Source organism: Oncorhynchus keta, chromosome 24 (assembly GCF_023373465.1).
Source record: "Oncorhynchus keta strain PuntledgeMale-10-30-2019 chromosome 24, Oket_V2, whole genome shotgun sequence".
Lineage (NCBI taxonomy): Eukaryota > Metazoa > Chordata > Actinopteri > Salmoniformes > Salmonidae > Oncorhynchus > Oncorhynchus keta.
The window spans coordinates 33021911-33035511 of record NC_068444.1 but is presented as its reverse complement, the minus strand read 5'-3'; the positions used below and the strand labels follow the sequence as shown (position 1 = coordinate 33035511).

At 41.1% G+C, this 13601-nt stretch overlaps 1 protein-coding gene across 3 annotated transcripts in view; it reads left to right on the top strand.

The window, feature by feature from the left end:
* Nucleotides 1–13601, top strand: part of LOC118357421 (urotensin-2 receptor) — an 80076-nt gene that overhangs the window by 7516 nt on the left and 58959 nt on the right. The gene's annotated exons all lie outside the window — the stretch shown is intronic.

Genomic DNA, 13601 nt, shown 5'->3' with positions numbered 1-13601 from the left:
TTATCGTTTGGATTCAAGTTTTTATCCACATCACGGTTAGCCCTTGTGGCTGGGACTGCTCGAACCTGACCCGAGTTTGGATCCTATTGGCTAGCAGAGTATCAGTGCTAGCCTACCTGGGTGTTTATACATGGCTGGGCCCAAATGTGACAGGTGCGAGATGATTCCCATGCAAGAGGAAAGAAAAGGGGGGAACTGATCGATGGACAGGGGTTCATCTGCCCTATATGCATCACCATCATGCAGCTTCATGAAGAGATTCTCCTGTTGTTAGCTCAGCTGCGGTAGAAGCAGGACCTGCTATCAAACTTCACCGACAAAGCTGCATCCCGGGAGAATTGCATCTCGGCCTTGAGTGCCTCCTACAGTCAGGGTGCCGATGAGTCGAGCGCCGATCACTAGCCAGGGATAGGAGGTCCTGGAGGGTGGATGTCTGGCTGGTCTACATCTATCCTGGAAGATCAGATTGGGCTATCAAACAGTTTTGCCCCAATGGAGGCAGACCTACCGGCTCTGGGAGTCGGCTCTGTTCCTGGGAATTGACTAACGGCTGGCAGCCGGCGAGTAGCTACAACTCCTATCCATACCACCAGCCTACCACACCTCCTGACGCCATCCAATGCTGCTGGAGCAGTTAGACTAGCTTGGTTTGAGTCCGTTCTGGTCAATAACTCTAATATTGGCACCATCATCACACATATTCCAGATTTTGTTGTGTTACAGCCTGAATTCAAAATTAATTAATCAAAAATAACAAAAACTCACCCATATACACACAATATCCTTAAATGACAAAGTGAAAACATGTTTTTAGAAATGTTTACACACTTATTGAAAATGAAATATAGAAATATCCAATTTACATAAGTATTCAATCCCTTGATTCAATACATATTGGAATCTCCTTTAGCAGCGATTACAGCTGGGAGTCTTTCTGGTCTCTAAGAGCTTTCCACACCTGGATTGTATAATATTTGCCCAAAATTATTTTGAAAATTGTTTAAACTCTGTCAGATTGGTTGTCGATCATTGCAATATATTTTCAAGCAGATTTAAGTCAAAACTGTAACTCTGCCACTCAGGATCATTCAGTCTCCTTGATAAGCAACTCCAGGGTAGATGTTAAATTAATCTCCCAGTGACTGAACCAGGCTTTCCTCTAGGAGTTTGCCTGTGCTTAGCTCCAGGTTTATTTTTTATCCTGAAAAACTTCTGATTCCTTAATGATTACAAGCATACATACACACTATGCTTGAAAATATGGAGAGTGGCACTCAGTAATGTGTTATATTGGATTTGCCCCAAACATAACACTTTGTGTTCAGGAGTGCCTTGAAGCAAACAGGATGCATGTTTTGGAATATTTGTATTCTGTACAGGTTTCCTTCCTTTTACTCAATTAGGTTATTATTGTGGATTAAGTACAATGTTGTTGATCCATCCTCAGTTTTCTCCTATCACACCCATTAAGCTCTGTAACTGTTTTAAAGTCACCATCATTGGCCTCGTGTTGAAATCCCTGAGTGGTTTCCTTCTTCTCTTGCAACCGAGTTAGAAAGGATGTCTGTATCTTTGTAGTAACTGGGTGTATTGATACACCAAATGGTAATTATTAACTTCACCATGCTCAAAGAGATATTCAATGTCTGCATTTTTTTCTACCCATATACCATTAGGTTACATTCTTTTCGAGACATTGGACAATCTTCCTGGTCTTCCTTATTATATTCAACACTTATTTAGGCTTGCCATTACAAAGAAGTCGAATACTCATTGACGCAAGCCAGTTCAGCTTTTAATTTTTGATTAATTTGTAAAAATGTAGAAAAAAACTATTTCACTTTGATATTATGGGGGATTGTCTGTAGGCCAGTGACAAAAAAACATCTCAATTGAATCCATTTCAATTCAGGTTGTAACACAACAAAATGTGGAAAAAGTCAAGGGGTTTGAATACTTTCTGAAGGCACTGTAGATGTGGCCTTGTGCCAAAATACACTTTTGTTTGTAGCGGGGATTTACTGCCAGCCTGCTGCACTGATGGATGCATTTGATGCTATTTCTGAATATTTCAAACCTTTTCTGTCACCTGAAGGACTTATTTCAGGAGAATTTAACCTGGATTTGCTTACCCCGGCCTCTGATGATTTGAATAATATTTGTCTTGACTTTAACCTGACTCAACTAATCTCCAAAACTACATGCATTCATGTAAGAAACCCAGCGAACTCCTCGCTGATTGACAACACTTTGAAAAATAGCCCCTTCAAGTACTTATTGAGGGTTGTCTTTGCTAATGTCATCAGTGATCACTGTCCTATTGCATGTATTAAAGATACCCAACAGAAAAACATGAATCCTTGTATAATTGTTTGTTTTTATTATCCCCAGGAGTTTCATGATATGTATTGCTTGTAGCTTTCCTCTGTCTTTTTTAAAATTCTATTCAACTAGGCAAGTCAATTAAGAACAAATTCTTATTTACAATGACGGCCTACCAAGAGGCAAAAGGTCTCCTGTGGGGAAAGGGGCTGGGATAAAAAAAATGACAGGAGAAACACCACAACACGACATAAAGAGAGACCTAAGACAACAACACAGCTTGACAGCGACACATGACAACACAGCATGGTAGCAACGCAACAACAACACCTTAGCAACACAACATGGCAGCAACACAACATGGTAGCAGCACAACATTTTTACAAACATTGTTAGGCACAGACAACAGCACGAAGGGAAAAAAGGTAGAGACAGCAATACAGTGGCAAGAACCTTTTGGAGTTCAATTTGATCTGATCTTCATCTAAGTCACAACAATAGACAAACACAGTCTGTTTAAACTCATAACACACAAACAATTATACGTTTTCATGTTTTTATTGAACACACAGTGTAAACATTCACAGTGCAAAGTATGTGAACACTTGGATTCAATAATTGGTTGACCCTCCTATGGCAGCAATAACCTCAACCAAATGTTTTCTGTAGTTGCAAATCAGACCTGCACAACTGTCAAGAAGGATTTTGGACCATTCCACTTAGCAAAATGTCTGGTGTGAACCGCTCTCTTGAGGTCATGCCACAGCATCTCAATTAGGATGAGGTCAGGACTCTGATTGGGTCACTCCAGAAGGCGTATTTTCTTCTGTTGAAGCCATTCTGTTGTTGATTTACTTCTGTGTTTTGGGTCGTTCTCTTGTTGCATCATTCAACTTCTGTTGTGCTTCAATTGGCAGACATTTTGCATTCTCCTGCAAAATGTCTTGATAAACTTGGGAATTTGTTTTTCCATTGATGATAGAAAGCTGTCCAGGTCCAGAGGCAGCAAAGCATCCCCAAACAATGATGCTCCATACATTACAGTTGGGATAAGTTTTGGATGTTGGTGTGCTGTATCTTTTTTCTCTCCATCTTTTGTTCCTTGCAAACAACTCAACTGTAACTTCATCTGTCCACAGAATATTTTGCCAGTAGCGCTGTGGAAAATCCAGGTGCATTTTTGCAAATTTCAGATGTTTTGGACAGCAGTGGCTTCTTCCGTGGTGTACTCCCATGAACACCATTCTTGTTTAGTGTTTTACATATCATAAACTCATCAACAGAGATGTTAGCATGTTCCAGAGATTTCTACAAGTCTTTAGCTGACACTCTAGTATTCTTCTTAACCTCATTGAGCATTCTGCAGTCATCTTGCAGTCATCTTTCCCTTATGGCCACTCCTAGGGAGAGTAGCAACAGTGCTGAACTTTCTCCATTTATAGACAATTTGCCTTACCGTGGACTGATGAAAATCAAAACTTTGAGAGATACTGTTGTAATCCTTTCCAGCTTTATGAAAGTCAACAATTCTTAATCTTAGGTCTTCTGAGATCTCTTTTGTTCGAGGCATGGTTCACATCAGGCAATGCTTCTTGTGAATAGTTAACTTACATTATGTGAGTGTTTTTTTTATAGGGCTAGGCATCTCTAAACAACATTTCTGATCTTGTGTCGTGGAGCTGCATAAGTGTTGCTCTCCACTTTCTGGAGGATCAAGTTTTGAAATCAATGGAATTAGAGTATGATAGCTAAAGCGAAGGAGAAAACACCTGATTACATCTTCTAAGTAAGGGCAACCGTGGCATGGCATTCGTGACAGGGAGATACGTCCATCATGCATATTGATGTATATAGGAAAGATAATCTAAAGTTAGCTAGCTACATTTTCAGATATTACACGTTTCAAATTTTTACAGAAAGTGGTTTCATTTCAAGCTCAAGTGTACTGTTAGCTAGCTAGCCGTTTGCTCTGGGATATGACATGATTTGGCACTGTGTTCATTGTTGTTTAACTAGCTAAAGTTAGCTGGCTGGCTTGTTAGCTAACATTACGTGATATGTGTTATCGTACATTTTGTTTACTTAGCTAGGTTCATTGTTTACCTAGCTAGCTAGCTACATGTCTTAAGCTAAAGTGTACAACACCTGTTGAATATGGCCGGTGTCAGTAAATGTCTGCAAAAAAAACAGCAGAGCTGGTTTGGCTGTTTTCATGTTCTCCATACGTAAACAAATCATCGGCCAGAGCGTCAAGTGTGCGTTCTGAACGCTCAGAGAGCGAAACGAGATGGGTGAGGCTTAAGCTTAAGAGGGCGTGAACCATGCTGAATGGGTGTAGACAAAGCAGAGCTCTTCACTAAATACCAAAACATTCAAAAGCGATTTTCTCAAAAGTGAGTTTACAAGTTGATTAACTTTCAATTACTTTCCCATTGTTCCTCAAATGCAGTGTATGATATACCATTTTGTAGCTCTGAGTCTCTACTTTTATCTAATGTAAAAACACACATTTTGCTACATAAGACCGAATCCAGGTGGTGAGTCACATTTTACTGTCAGCCATTGTTGCTATGCTAATTTGACCATCAGAGGGCGTCTTTGAGGGCGCCTTTATGAAGCTTGTTGGTGCTTGCTTACTTTTCCAAATAATCCTACAGAGGTCCATGCAGGCCAGACGTTTTGATTGCTATACCCTATCTGAAAGAGCATATTCCAAGGTTTTTAATTAACCTAGTTTTACCAAACAACACAATGTTTTACTGATGGCCTATCTTTCAGCGCAAACGGTGCTGAAATACTTGACCACATGCGGGCTATTGCTTCAAATCCTATTATAACAATTGGATGACTTTGGGTGTTTCAGAAAGCAACAATGTGATGTGTTCAATTGAATTAGCCTACTATATTCCAATATTTTGTCATTCAGTGATATCTGTCATGGGGCTCCTGAGTGGTGCAGCGGGCCATCATTGAAAATAAGAATTTGTTCTTAACTTCACTAGGTTAGGGGGCAGCATTTGGAAGTTTGGATGAAAAGCGTGCCCAAAGTAAACTGCCTGCTACTCAGGCCCAGAAGCTAGATTATGCATATAATTTGGATAGAAAACACTCAATTTTCCAAAACTGTTAAAATAATGTCTGTGAGTTTAACAGAACTGATTTGGCAGACGAAAACCTGAGAAAAATCCATCCAGGAAGTAGGATTTTTTGTATTTTTGTAGTTTTCTATTGAATGCCTTTACAGTATCCATTGGCTTAGGACTCAAATTGCACTTCCCATGCCTTCTACAAGATGTCAACAGTCTTTAGAAATTGTTTCAGGCTTGTTTTCTGAAAAATGAGGGAGTAAGACCAGTCTGAATGACTGGACCCTACAGTGTCAAAGAGCTTTTTCATGCGTCCGACCCGAGAGCGAGCCTTTCTTGTTTACCTTTTACATTGACGATGTTATTGTCCGGTTGAAATATTATCGATTATTTAGGCTAAATACAACCTTAGGTATGACTGTAAACATATTTTGACATGTTTCTACAAACTTTACGGATACTATTTGGATTTTTTGTCTGCCTGTTGGGACTATGTTTGAGCCTGTGGATTACTGAAGAAAACACGCGAACAAAACGTTTTTTGGATATAAAGAGAGACTTTATCGAACAAAACAAACATTTATTGAGTAAATGAATGTCTTCTGAGTGCAACTATATGAAGATCATCAAAGGTAAGTGATTAATTGTATCTCTATTTCTGACTTGTTTAACTCTTCTACTTGGCTGGTTACTGTTTGTAATGATTTGTCTGCTGGGCGATGTTCTCAGATCATCGCATGGTATGCTTTCGACGTAAAGCCTTTTTGAAATCTGAAACCGTGGTTGGATTAACAAGACGTTAATCTTTAAACCTATGTACAACACTTGTATGTTTTATGAATTTTTAGAATTAGTATTTCTGTTTTTGAACTTGGCGCTCTGCATGGATGTTGGCCAGGTAGGACGTCCCACGTACCCTAGTGAGGTTAACGGACTTGCCTAGTTAAATAAAGGTTCAATAAAATGAAAATCCAGATGTATTAGAAAACAGTGTGGTGGGTTATGCAAAGTGATGGGTGAAGTGACAGGCTGTAAAGGAGTACGTAACTGTCTGCAGGGAAGTCAGGCGCAGGAGAGCAGACATGGTTAGCAAACGGAGCCCTTTATTGAGGCGAACAAAACACGGCACTCAGAAAGCTAAACACACACGGGTTACAATAACCCGGCGCAAACCAGCCTGAAGTACACATACATTTTTACACATAACAATTCCACACACAGACATGGTGGGAAACAGAGGGTTATATGCAAGACGAGTAATGAGGGAATGCAAACCAGGTGTGCCGGAAAACAAGAAAAAACAAATGGAAAATGAAAGGTGGATCGGCGATGGCTAGAAGACCGGTGACATCGACCGCCGAACACCGCCCGGGTAAGGAAAGGGACCTACCACGGCGGAAGTCGTGACACATGCCTGACACAACATCCATTAATAAATGTAAAGTCCCTGAACTCTGCAAGTGTCTATTGTATAGCTGATAGCCCATCAAGGCTGGATGGCTTCTTTTGTGTTCCAATTTATTGGAAAGGTTTCTAAAACATTTACACTTGGCCCACAGCATTGTTGCGTACTTACAGAACAGTGCATATTCACTCCATTCTCAGCCTGACTCTCTGCCACCAGATGCTTCTTTCTATTGTTGTTATCTACTCGGTAACATTCCACAAATACATTTAATAAATAAAACACATACATTAATTAACTTAGGTCTTGAAAATATGTTACTTCTTTTTTTTATTTTTTTATTTCACCTTTATTTAACCAGGTAGGCCAGTTGAGAACAAGTTCTCATTTACAACTGCGACCTGGCCAAGATAAAGCAAAGCAGTGCGACACAAACAACAACACAGAGTTACACATGGAATAAACAAACGTACAGTCAATAGCACAATAGAAAAAAGTCTATATACAGTGTGTGCAAATTAAGTAAGATTATGGAGGTAAGGCAATAAATAGGCCATAGTAATGTGCAAGTCGAGATACTGGGGTGCAAAGAAGCAAAAAAAAAAAAAAAAAAATATGGGGATGAGGTAGTTGCATGGGCTGTTTACAGATAGGCTATGTACAGGTGCAATGATCTGTGAGCTGCTCTGACAGCTGATGCTTAAAGTTAGTGAGGGAGATATGAGTCTCCAGCTCCAGTGATTTTTGCAATTCATTCCAGTCATTGGCAGCAGAGAACTGGAAGGAAAAGCAGCCAAACGAGGTATTGACTTTGGGGGTGAACAGTGAAATATACCTGCTGGACCGCGTGCTACAGGTGGGTGCTGCTATGGTGACCAGTAAGCTGAGATAAGGCAGGGTTTGACCTAGCAAAGGCTTATAGATACCCTAGAGCCAGTGGGTTTGGCAACAAATATGAAGTGAGGGCCAGCCAACGAGAGCGTACAGGTCGCAGTGGTGGGTAGTATATGGGGCTTTGTGATGGCACTGTGATTGACTGCATCCAACTTGCTGAGTAGAGTGTTGTTGACTATTTTGTAAATGACATCGCAGAAGTCAAGGATTGGTAGGATCGTCAGTTTTACGAGGGTATGTTTGGCAGCATGAGTGAAGGATGCTTTGTTGTGAAATAGGAAGCAGATGTCATTTTGGATTGGAGATGCTTAATGTGAGTCAGGAAGGAGAGTTTACAGTCTAACCAGACACCTAGGTATTTGTAGTTGTCCACATATACTAAGTCAGAACCGTCCAGAGTAGTGATGCTGGATGGGTGGGGAGGTGAGGGCAGCGAACGGTTGAAGAGCATGCATTTAGTTTTACTTGCATTTAAGAGCAGTTTGGAAGCCACGGAAGGAGACTTGTATGGCATTGAAGCTCGTCTGGAGGTTAGTTAACACAGTGTCCAAAGAAGGGCCAGAACTACAGTATATAGAATGGTGTCGTCTGTGTAGAGGTGGATCAGAGAATCACCAGCAGCAAGAGCGACATCATTGATGTGAAACAAAAGATATATACTTTTTTTGTGTGCATGCGGTACAGACGAAGAGCAATTCTTACACTATTGTTCTAAATTCAATCACCTTTTTCTTCTTCATTCTCCTCATTCCGTTCATTCAAATTAAATTGTAATACATTTAGTCTCCAGCGCAACAACTCCAAATCGCTTTTGCATGTGCTCCAAAGGGATAACTTGAAACAACGTGATAATGGTTCATTAAATAATCGAAAGGAAAAATTTGACTATTTAGTCTAGTGGACATAAGTATTTTTGGCATATCATGTGAAATAGGTGAAATTTTGCATGATAAACAGGTGCTGTTCGATTACAATATCATTTTTCTGCCCGTTTGGAAGAGTGTAAACAACACTAAATAAATTAGAAGCATCTATCGGTCGACTAAATTTGTGGCACAAATTGTGGGATTTTTATCACACCTAGCCACGCTGTTAGACTATCCTTTTGTAAAGTAATGGAGGTGTGAATGTTGAAATGAATGTATTATTTTGTAGGGTAAAGGGTCTCGGAGCTCTCGCAACTAAAACATTTATTATGTTTTAAATATTTATCTTCAATATAATCCTTCATTCAGAAGATTAAACCCATAGGAATTAGCCCAGCAGCAAATTACATTTGATTACCAGGTTCAGGTTCTAATAATCCATGACTTCTGGGAATTGTATAAGGTCCAAAAGTTATGGACGGTGTTACAAATGTGGCTGTCAGAAGTATTACAATGGAAATGAACTTTGAATCCGTCTGTCTTTCAAGACATGACATATAAGGATGCAATGAGATACCCTATTGGTTGGATGATACTTTTCTCATCAGTCATCTCAAAAAAAGTGTATACTTAAAAATAGAAAATCAATCCAAATTCAGCTTTATCATCCAAATGTTGAAAGTGCGTGGGTGATGGAGAGAAACAAAATTATGCAGTTTGAGGCCTTGTGCCCTGTGTAGCTCAGTATGTAGAGCATGGTGCTTACAAGGCCAGGGTTGTGGGTTCAATTCGCACAGGGTAGCAGTATGAAAAGGGTATGAAAAGAGTATGAAAATGAATGCATTTTAAGTAGTAAGTAGCTCTGGATAAGAGTATCTGCTAAATGACTAAAATGTATATGTATTGTGGCAGAGAGTGAGGTGTGGGTCTGGGAAGGTGTGATGTAGTTGTCATTTGTATGTGCATCTTTTGTGTTACAATTTTACAAAGAAAGGAGAAATGACATGCTTGCAACACACATCTGATTATTCATTATGAAGAAGATGTATTTGATTTATTTTGTTTCCATTCTTCATTGTAACCACAATGTCACAGATAATTAAACATACCTGGGGTGGCAGGGTAGCCTAGTGGTTAGAGCGTTGGACTAGTAACAGAAAGTTTGCAAGTTCAAATCCCTGAGCTGATAAGGTACAAAATCTGTCGTTCTGCCCCTGAACAGGCAGTTAACCTACTGTTCATAAGCCGTCATTGAAAATAAGAATTTGTTCTTAACTCACTTGCCTAGTAAAATAAAGGTAAAATTAAAAATAAACACACACACACACACACAACATGAGCAGATTAACCTGGTCAAAGCATTTATTTAATGTAATGATTTATTTTGATCCAAAGCCACTTAGACTGAGTCACTCAGCTTTATGCTGCAAAATAACCTATTAAATAGGCCAAGTCAAAACGAATGTATTAAATTGCGTAAATTAACTAGTACATTTCATAAATAAAATAAATAAAGTAAGTAACTCAGGTCTTCAAATTATGGGCAACTTTTTTCCCCTCCCTATCCTCGCTGGACTCTCTTTCATTCAGTGTCTTCTTCACAACAGCAAAGAATGTTTCAGAAACTCACACTGTGTAAATAAATAAAGCCAGGTTGTTATTTATGATTATTTATTTATGTTTTTAGAGGGAGAGAAACCAAAAGCCCACCGTGCCTATTTTTTGAAAACGTCAGTCCACATGTTATGTATAATTCCGTCATTGTATTTACCCAAGCTCTATCTCAACACCCACCAGCTATTTCTGTTGTTGTTGCCTGATGCAGGACACTAGTGCCAGAGAAGAGAGACTCTCAGACTGAAACATGCACACCTCCATTCATTTACCAAAGGATAGTCTAATAGCTCACCTAGGCGTGAAAAATCCCAACATTTTACCACCGTTTAGACTACTGACAGATCAGTGTTCTAACTCCCCCTTGTGATAGTGTGGTGCGGGGACAGAATTACGCAGTTTACCACCATATGCCACAAACTGTTGCGGTATAAGCTCTAAACTTGATGAACCACTGTAGTAGCAGAAACCTTAAAGAAGGAAGGCTCTAAACCATCCGATGCAGATGTTTTTTGGGGTCAAGTTTAAGGAGCTCCTATAGTACCTTAGACTCAGCAACAGCCTGCAGGGAGAAGCTGTGTAACGGGGCAGGGGGGGAAAGAGGGAAGTGCATCAGGGATAATCGCATTAGAAGGGCTGGGAGATGAGGAAGTGTTGAATGGGCAACAAGGCATGACTAAGTCAAATAGGAATACAGACTTAATGAAGTGGGGATTAAAGACCTCAGCCATGTGGTTCTTGTCAGCTAACAACCACATCATCAACATTAAGGGACATAGGCAGCTGTGAGGAGGAGATTTTATTCTCCAGGTCTTTCACCATTTTCGAGAACTTCTTGGGTTTTGACCCACAGAGAGAGAACGGCTCCTTAAATTAACTAACTTTGGCACTTATTTTCATTTGCCTGAACTTCAGCCAGTCAGTCAGAGTGTTTGTGTGGCAAGCCTTTCGCCAAATGGTGTTATTGAGGTTGATTAATTGCCAGATCACGGTAAAACCAGGCACTGAACCGGTTTATAATTCACATTTTCTTTATGGAGGTGCTTGTTAAAAGATTCCACTGAAAATATAAAAAAGAGTTTCCTAGCATCTTCAACAGAATGTATCAAGCTGATTCTATACCAAATCACAGAGGCCAGGTCATGAATGAAAGCTTGCTCATTAAAGTTGTTAGCAATTGATGTTATCCTTCAATAACACAAACTCAAAAGCAAATCAGGGGGAGAAAAATAGGTTTATTTGAGAAGGACAAATCAAGATGTTATGCTGGGAGGTAGATGTTCAGTCTCCCCTGTCCTCAGCTTTTCTCCACCGAACAAAGGAACAGGATGTCATTTATAACCCCCCCAATCTAGCCTGATGTTGACCAAACAGAAGTCCTTGCAGTACAACTTGGCCAATGGCCAAATAACAAGTATCCTGCTCCCTACTACAGAACGTAGCACACGTAGCTCTGAGTTCAGGAGTGACATTCCACAGATTCTAAACAGCTGTTGAACTGAGACCCAACTCCTATTTACAATTCCCTATTGACCATTAGTACTCTAGTTTTTAGTCTTCTCATCCTCTGCGTTGTGTATTTATCTTCAAAATATTATTATAAAGTTTTTAAGGAAGCATCTATGACAAATCAGGACAGGTCGTTTAACTGAGCAGCCATTACGAACACAGTCCGTAAAACAGTGATCACTAAGGTCATTACAGAAAGCATCAGACTGATACCTGTCAGGATTATTTGTGAGGATAGCATCAGAGAGTAGCCTTTTCTAGGTGTTTGCTGTCATACCTTGTGGGATTGGTAAAACTCTGAGAGAGATTTAGGGAGTCTCATTGTTTTATGAATTGGTCAGGTGGTTTAACACTAGATCCGCCTGGCCTTTCAGCATATAAGTACCCGCTAGCGAACCTTGCCGGGCATCCCCTTCAGCATATGCATCAGATGCATATCAACCTGCAAGGAGTGCAAACATGGTTAGTAAATAAATGCTTTAAAAATAGTGCATTAACTATTGTAAATTATTAATTGCATGAAGAAATATTAATGGAACTATATCAATAAAAAAAGAGTCAAGGATATGTTTTGTCTAATTTTAGGCTTATGGTCTATTTTTATTTCCCATACAATTTAAACATTACACGTCACGCGCTGATCTGTTTCACCTGTCCCTGTGATTGTCTCCACTCCCTCCAGGTGTCGCTTATTTTCTCCAGTGTATTTATCCCTGTGTTTCCTGTGTCTCTGTGTGTCATGCATAGGTGTAATAGGTGGCAGGGAAGTCAGGCGCAGGAGAGTCAAATGGAGTGTCTTTTAATAAAGTTCCAAGAGTATGCTCCATAACAATAAATGTACAAACAAACAAAACATGGGTACGAGGACCCGACGCGCACCTATACAAACAAACACACTACACTGACAACAAATCAATCTCTGACAAAGACATGAGGGGAAACAGAGGGTTAAATACACAACAGGTAATGAATGGGATAGAAAACAGGTGTGTGGGAAGACAAGACAAAACCAATAGAAAATTAAAAAAGGATCAATGATGGCTAGAAGACCGGTGACGTCGAACGCCGAGCACCGCCCGAACAAGGAGCGGCTCCAGCTGCGCATCGACACCGGCCTCGGGGACGACCCGGAGGGCGAGGTGCAGGGCGATCCGGATGGAGACGGTGGAATTCTGATAACATGGAAGGATCTAACAGGTCCTCCACCGGAACCCAGCATCTCTCCTCCGGCCCGTACCCCTCCCAGTCCACGAGGTACTGAAGGCCCCTCGCCCGACGTCTCGAATCCAAAATGGATCGAACAGAGTACGCCGGAACCCCCTCGATGTCTAGAGGAGGCGGAGGAACATCACGCACTTCAGCCTCCTGGAGCGGGCCAGCCACCATCGGCCTGAGGAGAGACACATGGAACGAGGGATTAATACGGTAATGAGTGGGTAGTTGTAACCTATAACATACCTCGTTCACTCTCCTCAGGACTTTAAACGGCCCCACAAACCGCGGACCCAGCTTCCGGCAGAGCAGGCGAAGGGGCAGGTTTCGGGTCGAGAGCCAAACCCTGTCCCCTGGTGCGAACACTGGGGCCTCACTGCGGCGACGGTCTGCGCCAATTTTCTGGCGCCTTATGGCACGCTGAAGGTGGACGTGGGCTGCCTCCCAGGTTTCCTCAGCATGCCGAAACCAATTGTCCACCGCAGGGGCCTCGGTCTGGCTCTGATGCCAAGGAGCCAGAACCGGCTGATACCCTAATACACATTGAAAGGGAGTAAGGTTAGTGGAGGAGTGACGTAGCGAGTTATGAGCCATCTCTGCCCAGGGCACGAACTTCGCCCACTCCCCGGCCGATCCTGGCAATAAGACCGCAGAAACCTACCCACATCCTGGTTAACTCTCTCCACCTGCCCA